The sequence below is a fragment of the Lupinus angustifolius genome, chromosome LG11 (assembly GCF_001865875.1).
Source record: "Lupinus angustifolius cultivar Tanjil chromosome LG11, LupAngTanjil_v1.0, whole genome shotgun sequence".
Lineage (NCBI taxonomy): Eukaryota > Viridiplantae > Streptophyta > Magnoliopsida > Fabales > Fabaceae > Lupinus > Lupinus angustifolius.
The window spans coordinates 14,950,052-14,960,976 of record NC_032019.1 but is presented as its reverse complement, the minus strand read 5'-3'; positions in this window follow the sequence as shown (position 1 = coordinate 14,960,976).

Below are 10,925 nucleotides of genomic sequence, written 5' to 3'. Positions count from 1 at the left end.
GGGGAGAATTTCAAAACTCTTCTTTCGAAGAATTTTGTGATGATCTAGGGATCAATCACAACTTTTCTGCTCCTAGAACACCACAACAAAATGGTGTTGTAGAGAGAAAGAATAGGTCCTTAGAAGAACTAGCTCGAACAATGTTAAATGAAACTAACCTCCCAAAATATTTTTGGACTGATGTAGTTAGCACTGCTTGTTACGTTTCAAATAATTGAGAATAAATATAGAACTAGAGCGAAAGCATACCTTAATATGTTCATTGAGAATATGGTGAATGAACTTTATATCATCACTTCGTCATGTATCCATCAACTCCATGTCATTTGTCCTTGTACGCAAATGCAGTTCATAGTAAAACATAAAGGTTATTTGACCTTCCAATTGTAGACCATCTTTAACATTACTTTCTCCTATAATGGGATGAAGAGAATAACTTAGTTTTGTCTATCTCATATTGTTGCTCATCTTGTTGTGTTATGTTGTAGTTTACTATTGGGGAACATAACCCTTATTTATAAGAAGTGCATACCCTTCCATAAAGGATGATGCTACTTGATTTTCTTATTTTAATTTTGCTCATAATAAAATAGATATAAGACTTTTGGTATCTACATAATAATTTCCATGACAATTATGTCTATAACCATATATCTTACTTGAATTAGATTACTTTACTTTGACTACATAAAATAATGATCCTAAACACACTTAAACGTTACATGTGTGACCCAAAAATTCTTAAAATCTTCACTGGTCACATCTATAATTTTAAAAATTGTGTTGGACTTTATGAACTCAAAAATATATCATTATAAACTTAAAACATATTTTTATCTCGTCCATTAATAATATTAATATATAGAACCTAATCGGTTTTCGTTATATCAATCATAACTAAACCAATCAATGATCACTAATATTAACATAACTAAATGATATTAAATCAATCATGAAATGTGTAGCATGAAAATTACATGAAGGTGATCTATACACGTTGATGTTCAACTGATCATCTTTTACTTTAGTGAGATCCTTATTAATAAATTTCAGAATGAAACTGAACCATAATTCTTATTCTGCAGAAAAATATATCCATAATTATGTCTATACTAAAAGAAGACCCAAATACAAACTTCTATTGAACCAAAATATCCTCAAAATATACAATTCTCATATGAACAATGTACTTGTGAAAGACCTTAGATGATAAATCTTTAGTGAACAGATCTTCAACTTGAAGTTTATATCAATATGCCCTATAGACATTTGACCACTCTGAATTATTTCCTTAAACGAGATATAGCAATGCTAGCTTTTTGTCATAATATAACTTTAATGGTCTTTTAATATATCCAAATCAGCAGCCAAGTGATAATTGTATATAAATATCCCATAATTAGATGTCTCATATTAATCTATGAAAATCACTACTGTAATATATGAAGCTATAAGTGTATGCTTAGCATTTTCCGAAATAACTTTTCATCCACCTAATAAGCAGATATAGTCTTACATGAATTTTCAACTATATTAATATCTAACAAGACTAAATAACAATACCTAATGATCTGTAACTGAATTGCTTTATATTGTGAGAACATAATCTCTTTGTTCTTTATTAGTTTTTAATAACCTAGTTGGTTGCCTTCCAATTATTTGCTACTGAATTACTTAAATATTTGTATATATATATATATATATATATATTAATATTAGACTCACTTAGTTAACGCATAAGGAATCTACATATATGTTTAACATTAAAATTCCTTCCTAAAACTTTGCACCATGAATGTTTCTGGAATTCCATACTTGATGAACATACGACTCATGTTATTTGAACATTCTCATTTCTCATAGTTCCCTTTTATCTTTAATGGAACTTCCTTAAAATTAATGAGTTGTTCCTTTCTAAAGTACAAGGTCTAGATTCATTTATTCAAGAACAAATACAATGTTCTCTCCTTAATTTTTGATGTTAGTACAATTTAGGAAGACTTTAGAATATATATTTGCAAGACATTATAAAAGTACAGAAGTCAATAGAATAAAGAACAAAACAATTACAATCATTCTTGAAGTTAAACTCACAATCAACTTTAACCCTTAAATTGAAATAATGGTGGGGCACATAACGAATTATCTAGCACAATATTAATATTTAGTTTTTGGACAAAAATGTTAATTTACAAGTGGTACAGTCAATATAGTAATCAAATATTGATAATCAGTCATTTCAAATAATAAGCATTTCTTTGGACCAACATATTATTCACATGGAAAACCATATGATTATCACATATTTATTACCACAAGTATATTTATAATTTTGGCCAAATAGTAATCTTTCTTTAGGCCGATTACTATTCGTTTAAAATGCAAACATACAATTGGCTTGATATTTCATATCAATTACCAATTAATGGTAGTCTTCTTATAATGGTCAAACATTGATAATAGTGCATGTCTAATAATAAACCTTCTTTAGATTGATTTATCATTCACACATCCAACCTTATAATTACCATATATTTACCATCACATGTGTGTATATAATCCAACCAAATAATAATCTTCCTCTGAGCTGATTAATATTGGCATGAATATTTATACACACTAATATTTGATATTTATTATGAATAATGTACATAAGAGATGTCACTTTGACAACTTCTTGTTTAATATGCTCACTTAAATGTCATACAATTTTATAATTTAAAAGATAACCATTTACTGAACACTTAATTCAAAATATATGCTATTCATATAAACATATAAATAAATACTTCGGAGCCCAAGTAAACATGATATAATGCATGTATAGTGGTAAGGTGTTTTCTTTCCACTAACAGTGGTGGAACGTTTCATCCATTAAACCAATAGGCACAATGGTTTGCATTTATTCTGAACAGCTAGCTAACACCCAACCAGTGCAACTACTTATTAATTGTTGTTAAGTTTTGGCTATTAGATATGTCCTTATGATTAGTGCAATACCAATCCTATGATTTTGAATCTCATGATTCTCTTACGTAAAATAAAACAAGGATACAAAGTCATATCTGAATCCATGTTACTAAGATCTATTCCTTTGTGTGCCTTCAGAGAGAGTTTTGGTATAATGGTCTTCCTCAACCAAATCCTGAATTCATTTTGAGACATTCGTTTTCTCTCTAATGGGGAGAGCTAAAAACTATTTGTGATTTGGTGTCTTGAAGACCATAATCATTCCTTGTGCATTAACTTATAGAGTTCTTATTATCCCCTATATGTCAACTGTTTGAGTATCCACTCATTAAGCCCATATTCGTTATCAGTTTCAGAATTCTTATAGGTTGTTAGTAATTAGACCACTTGTTTTGTAACCCCTAAATAAATAGTCGATATAATTGTATTAAATATATGATGTTCACCTTAATTAGAAATTGTGAATTTCTAACCGTCTCCCAGTTGGACTTCATATTTATCCTGAAACAATTATATCAAATATTCTTTAGGCGTACATCTGTATGCTATTTATATTTAGACTTCTCCTTAATACAATCTAGTTCATCTCATATGTCAACTACGAAACCACCGTGACCTTCGTCACATTCAAACGCGACTCGACCATGATGATTACCATATTAATATACTTAATAACATAGATCAAATATGGAGGAGTGACATGAAAATTTTATACAATGTGATCTCAAATATGTCTTTTTTCAACTAGTCATTCTTGTTAGGTATCAGTGGCTAAAATACACCTAGAAGGGGGGGGGGGGTTGAATAGGTGTAGCGGTCAAAGTATCCGCTTTTCGCAAACAACTTATAATGCTGAAAAACCCCCAGTTTAATCGATTAACACAGAACGAATAATCGATTAACTGCAACTGTTTAATCGATTAAAACAGCTCAGATCGCACAAACAGATTCAGTTTCTTGTACGACAAGCAACTGAGATCGAAGCAAATATACAAAGCTAATAGATATATCAGAGTTACAACAGTACAGTATAGAAACAGATTATTACAGCTAATACAACTATACAAAGTAATCGATTAAAGCAATAAAGAGAGTAGGGAAAGAAAAAGCGTGCAACAAGGTTTTTATCCTGGTTCGTTTGCGGGTCCACTTGCAAACTACATCCAGGCCTCCCGTCTGATCTGGGATATAATCGAAATAACGTTTTACAAACAATTCTTTCAATTACAACACTTAGACACTTTCTTGAAAACTAAAGAACCTTATCCCTTGGTTTGACTCACTTCCTACCGCCCAAGAAAACCTTTCTTGCGGTGTAGCCCCAGCCAAGAACCTATTCTTTCTATCAAGATTTCTAAGCTAATGAAGACGCAACTCAATCTCGTTGGTGGTAAGACACCTAGAGATTCCCAATATTACAACACTTTTACAACAAGAATATAGAGTAATCTAAAGCACTTACAATGCTCAAATTAAAACAATTAAGACCTTACTCTACAACCCTAACACATGTCTCATATAAAATGATTCTCAATCCTAAAGCGTAGAATTCTCTCTTTTCTAATCTCACAAATGCAATTTCATGTAGATGTAGCAATTAACACGAAAATATGCTCTAACTCTCTTAAAATCTAACATGCAAGAATGAACTTGAATTCTGAAAATGCAGCTTATAAAGAAACCATTATGCAGCCCAGTTAATTGATTAAATCCTTGGTTAATCGATTAACGAGATACAAAATTGTAACTGATTCGGTTTTCCAAGTTTTCTGTTCCAACTACTTCTCAAAAACTTATGTTAATCGATTAAAACTTACCTTAATCGATCAACTACATATTTCTATGTATATTTTTAAATTGCAATACTCAAATAGATTATGCACTTAACTTATACATGTTCAACACTAAGTTTATGACTAAGATGCACAAATAACATGTATATATATTATGCATGAACATATTATGAATGTCATATCTCAAAATAAAATGATTTAATGTATTATGCATATGAGACATGTATTGAGTTTACCTAAGCCTTAGACTCAACCTAAACTAATTACTAGTCTAAGTCTAATACCAATCTTGAGGCTTAAGCACGTTGATTTGTTGATGATCTTCAAGCTCTTATGAAACACAAATTGTCCTCATCAAAACACATAGTGGGCAAGCTTTCCAAAGTGCTTCTCTTGACATGCGCACTTTCAATTCTTTATTCTTTAGTGAGATCAATCCAACATCTTTTATTGCAACACAATAATTACAATACACAAGTTCCAAAGAGAACAATAAACCATCAACTTTATTATGCATAAAACTATATATGACGTTCAAAGTAACTCATAAAACTTATAGACTCCGACCGAACTAAGGTATCCTAAGGAGCAACACTCATATGAGAAATATACTCATGAAAGACTTTAGGTACAAAAACCTTTCGTCAATGGATCAACTAGCAAAATATTTGTTTATATATGTTCTATGGATATTTGTCTATTTTGAACACTTTCTTTAACAACCCGAAACTTGATTTCAATAAATTTTGACTTTATAGAACTCCTATTATTGTTGGAGTAAAGAACCGCAGACTTGTTGTTCTTAGTCATCGACCACACGTAAGTCAGTGACAAAATTCTACAACCATATGCCATGATCTGACGTCTCAAGACAAACCATGAACTTCACAGCCATGATTGAAAGAGCTATGAGCGTCTATTTAGCAGACTTCCAAGATATAGCACCTCCAACCAACATAAAGACATACTTAGAGGTGGAGTGTCTGTTGTCTAGACATCCAACAAAATTGGAGTCAGCATACTGAATGATCTCTAAATTCTCAGACATCTGATAAGTGAGTATGTACTTCTTTGTTCTCTTTAAGTAACGCATAACACGTTTGACTGTCTTCCAATGATGCATTAGAGGATTGCTAAAATATCTTCCCAAAAACTCTCACGACAACACTATATCGGGATATGTGCAAACATGAGCACACATTAGACTTCCTATTGCAGACGCATAAGGAATCTTTTGCATCTTGTATCTTTCAAGATCATTTTTGGGGCACTATTCAAGACTAAACTTGTCTCCCTTAGCTATAGGGGTATCCCCTAGTTTACTATCTTCATGCCAAATCTATCTAGGACTTGATCAATATAGATTTCTTATGACAACCTGAAGATACCTTAAGAGTGATCTCGTAGTATATGAATACCTAATACAAAATAAGCTTCCCCAAGATCTTTCATTTCGAAAATCTTCGTTAGGAATCTCTTGGTCTCATGCAATAGTCCCATATCACTGCTAGCAAGTAGTATATTATACGAGGAATATAAATTTACTCCCACTAGACCTATGGTACACACAATCATCAACTTCATTTGCCTCAAAACCATACAAGGTAATAACTTGATGATACTTGTGATTCCATTGACGAGAAGCTTGTTCAAGGCTATAGATGGATTTCTTTAATTTGCATACGATATACTTTGAGCCAATTGACACAAAATTTTCTGGTTGCACCATATAGATCGTTTCTTTAATATCACCATTAAGAAACACAATCCTAACATCCATCTGATATAGCTCTAAATCAAAATGACCTACTAGTGCTAATATTATTCTAAAAGAATCATTTGGAGATACTGGAGAGAAGGTTTCTTTATAATCAATGCCTTCTTTCTAGGTGTAGCCTTTAGCAACTAGACGAGCCTTATATCTGTCAATATTACACTTCGAATTCCTCTTGGTTTTAAATATTCATTTGCAACCAATAGTTTTCGCACCTTCAGTTAATTCAATAAGATCCCAAACATCATTATCATGTATAGACTTCATCTCATCCTTCATGGCATCAATCCACTGTTCATGGCTTGATCGAAGTTCAATGGATCATCCTCTGTTAACCCGATGTCATCCTCATATTCTTGACGAAATACAATATAATCATCAAGAATTGCATTTCTCCTCTCTCTAGTGGATCTCATTAATAGAAATACGTTTTAATTTTAAGATTGAGAATTCTGGTTTTAAATTATGTAAACATTCGTACTATTTCGGTTATGGTACATTAATGAATAGTTTATATTGCTTCAATCTTGATTTTAAATCTAAGGAATCTTTATTTAATGTTGAACATGATGTTGGTAACAAGTTTAAAGATTTTGATAAGAATTCTGCTTACTTGTGGCATAAAATATTAGGCCATATATCCAAATAAAGGATAATGAGGTTTAAAAAAAGTGATATTTTACCTCTTGTGGATTTTGGCGATTGAGATGTTTATTTAGATTGTATTACAAGAAAACAAACTAAACACATATCAAAGAACCCAACCACAAGAAGTAACAAACTTCTTGAATTTATACACACGGATATTTGTGGTCCTTTTGATGGGTGAAAAATATCTCATCACTTTTATAGACGATTACTCACGTTATTGCTACCTATATTTGTTGCTTGAAAAATCTCAATCATTTGATGTCCTAAAGGTTTTTATTGATGAGGTTGAAAGGAAACTTGAAAAGAAGGTTAAGGTTGTGAGGTCTGATAAAGGTGGTGAATATTATGGAAAATATGATGAGAATGAAGAATGTCCAGGACCATTTGCAAAGTTTCTCGAAAATCGAGGCATAAGTATTCAATACACTATACCCTACACACCGCAACAAAATGGCGTGGCTGAGAGGTGGAATCATACTCTAATGGAAATGGTTAGGTAAATGTTGAATCATTGTGATGTACCTTTATCATTATGGATGTATGCATTAAGTTCGCTGCATATCTGCTAAACAGGGCTCCTAGTATGATTGTTCCTAAAACTCCCTATGAGTTATGGACTAGTAGGAAACCTAGTTTGAGGCGTCTCCATGTTTGGGGTTGTACATCAGAAGTAGAAGTATACAACCCACATGAAAAGAAGCTTGACTCAAGAACCATTAGTGGTTTCTTTATCGGCTACCTGGAAAAGTCAAACGGGTATAGATTTTATTGTCCTAACTATAGTACGAGAGTAGTTGAGTCTAGTAAATCTAGGTTTATTGAGAATGGTCAAACCAGCGGGAGTGATAAATCACGAAAGGTGGATATTATGGAGACTTCTGATGAATCTTCTTCACTGAAGACGTCTCCTGAGGTTGTTCTTCATCTAGTTATATTACCGTCAAATAACACATAAAGACAACAAGATAATATCTAAAACCCAAGAGATGATCAAATAGTTAATGAGCCGATTAATGAAGTCATTAATGATCATGTGATGGAAAAACCGCAAGAAATAACATTAAGAAGGTCTGAAAGGCAAAGAAGACCAACTATTTCTGACGATTATATTGTATATTCACTTGAACATGAATGTGACTTGAGCATTGATAAGGATCCAATCTCATTCATACAAGCCATGGAAAGTGATAATTCTGAAAAGTGGCTCAATGCTATGAAAGAAGAGTTGAAATCAACGGACAATAATAATGTTTGGGATCTAGTTGAGTTGTTTGAGGGTTCAAAATGAGTTGGCTGTAAATGGGTCTTTAAGATCAAGCGTGAATCGAAAGGCTACATTGAAAGATATAAAGCTAGACTTGTTGCCAAAGATTTCACTCAAAAAGAGGGCATTGATTACAAAGAAATTTTCTCTCTAGTATCTAAGAAGATTCTTTAAGAATTGTTATGGCTTTGGTGACTCATTATGACTTAGAGCTTCACCAAATGGACGTAAAGACCGCTTTTCTGAATGATGACTTAAACGAGAAAGTTTATATGAACCAACCTGAAGAGTTCGTGACTATAGGAAAAGAAAATCCAGTGTGTAAATTAAATAAGTACGGACTTAAACAAACTTCTAGACAATGGTATATAAAGTTTAATGATACCATTACGTCATATGTGTTTGTGAAAAACATTGTTGACCGATATATCTACATAAAAGTTAATGAGAGCAAGTTTATAATATTAATCCTATATATTGATGACATTCTGCTTGTTGCAAATGATAAATGATTGTTACATGATGTAAATAAGTTTCTCTCTAATAATTTTGAAATGAAGGATATGGGTGAGCCATCCTATGTGATAGGAATAGAAATATTTTGTGATAGATCACAAGGATTGTTAGGATTGTCTCAGAAGTGATACATCAATAAGGTATTAGAGAGATTTAGAATGGAAAAGTGCTCCGCGGGGATAGTTCCAATCCAGAAAGGGGATAAATTCAGTAAAAAGTAATGTCCAAGGAATGATTTGGAATGTAAGGAAATGGAGACAATTCCCTATGCATCACTGGTTGAGAGTTTAATGTATGCTCAGACATGCGCTCAACCAGATATCAGCTTTGTTGTTGGAATGTTAGGCCGATATCAAAGTAACCCCAGAATGGACTACTGGAAGGCTACAAAGAAGGTTCTCAGATATTTGCAAGGCACAAAGGATCACATGCTCATGTATAGAAGGTCGGATCACCTTGAGGTGATTGGTTATTCGTATTCAGACTATGCAGGATGTGTGGACTCAAGGAAATCTACATTTGAGTATGTTTTCCTAAAGGGTGGAGGAGCCATTTCATGGAAAAGTGGTAGACAATTTGTAATTGCTACATCCACCATGGAGGTTGAGTTTGTGGCATGCTTTGAGACCACAAATCATACATTGTGGCTGCAGAACTTTACTTTAGGGCTTGGCATTATATACAGTTTAACTAGGCCACTGAAGTTTTATTGTGATAATTCTGCAGTTGTATTCTTCTCTAAGAATGACAGGTATTCGAGAGGTGTCAAACATATGGATTTAAAGTTCCTGTCAGTTAAAGAAGAAGTACATAATGAGAAAGTGTCTATAAAGCATATTGATATCGATCTAATGGTAGTGGATCCGTTAACTAAGGGATTGCCGCCCAAAATTTACATTGGCCATGTAGAAAGGATGGTCATTATAGACAAGTCATTGTTAATGTGATATTACTTGATGTATATATACATGTATAGATGTTTGCTTATCATTGTATGACACATTTGAATTCAATGAAAGTTTCATTTCAGTAATTAAAGTTTAAGTTATCCATATTAAAGAAAGTACTTGTATGATTTTAATGGGATAACTTGGTGAGTTTTCGAAAGGCGAATGAAGACTCAAATTAAAGTTGGTTGAATTGATTGTGATACATGGAAGGGACCAGATTGCCTCATATAATTTGTGACCGCCATGATTCAACCATTTCAACTCAATTAAGGATGATGATTTGTAAGGTTCAATTAAAGTGCGCAATTAAAGTCATGAACCTTCGAGTCATCACATGGACCAAGTGGGAGATTGTTAGATTAATTCTAATTAGTGGTTCATGTTCTTAGAAGTTACTAGTTTGAATGAAAGTGCCTAATATGATGATGGTTGGAAATTGTTGGATCAAAATAGTGTGAGTGTTGTTAACTCCCTCCCCTCTCACTTCATGGGTAGTTTCCGTGAAAGTGGAGGAGTTACTTTCTCCAATAACTCCTCCTAAACTCTTCTATAAATAGAGACACTCATGCATTGGAAAAACATCTCATTCATTCCATTCTTTGCTATCTCATGAATATGAATATAAAGAGAGAATTATAGAAGCACTAGTGGTTGAGTAAGGAAAGTGTAGTGTCATATAGAGAAAGAATGAAACTGAGTTCCTAATCAAGGAACGCATAAAGGGAAGGCAAAGAAGTGAGAATAAAAGCAACCAGAAAGGCAACTAGAAAGTGCATAAATGGAAGCACAAATAGAACGAGGTATTCCTTAATCTATTCTTTTATCACATGTGAATGTCATAATGTTAAAGTCCTAAATTAATGGGTTCTTATGAACCATTAAAGGCTCATAAAAGTTTTTAAAAGTCTAACATGTAACACTATATATACACTTTCACATATAATTTTAAGCATTAACTGTAATCATTCTATATATATATATATATATATATATATATATATAAAGGC